A 508-nucleotide genomic window follows, 5' to 3' on the forward strand; every position below is an offset into this window, starting at 1 on the left:
TTGGGGATGCCTTTAGGTTCTTCTTTCTTAGGCTTTCCCTTACGAGCTCGTTTCAGATTCACTCTTTCTTTAGGCCTGACCTCATGAACTCTTTTAGGAGACAATGTGATCACCATACAGTCTAGTAATCATCTGTCACTGTGCAAAGTTGTCACAATATTATTGGCTATATTCCCCTTCACCTTTTTCACCTATCTCCCCAACCCCTCCCCTCTGGCAGCCATCAGTTTCATCTCTATGAATCTGTTTTTGTTTTGTTCGTTTTTGTTTTTTTTAGATTACACATGTAAGTGAATTCATACTGTATCGGTCTCTGACTTACTTAGCACCTAGGTCCATTCATGACCCAAATGGCAAGATTTAATTCTTTATTTTATATTGTGCACCGGGCTCCAAGTATAAATATTTTTTAAATGCCAGATGGAAGAATTTTATGATTTTATTAAACTCAAATACAATGTAACATAAGCTGTCTATTCATTTTCTTCTCTGTGCAGCCCGGCGTTGG

The sequence above is a fragment of the Myotis davidii genome, unplaced genomic scaffold (genome assembly GCF_000327345.1).
Source record: "Myotis davidii unplaced genomic scaffold, ASM32734v1 scaffold169, whole genome shotgun sequence".
NCBI lineage: Eukaryota > Metazoa > Chordata > Mammalia > Chiroptera > Vespertilionidae > Myotis > Myotis davidii.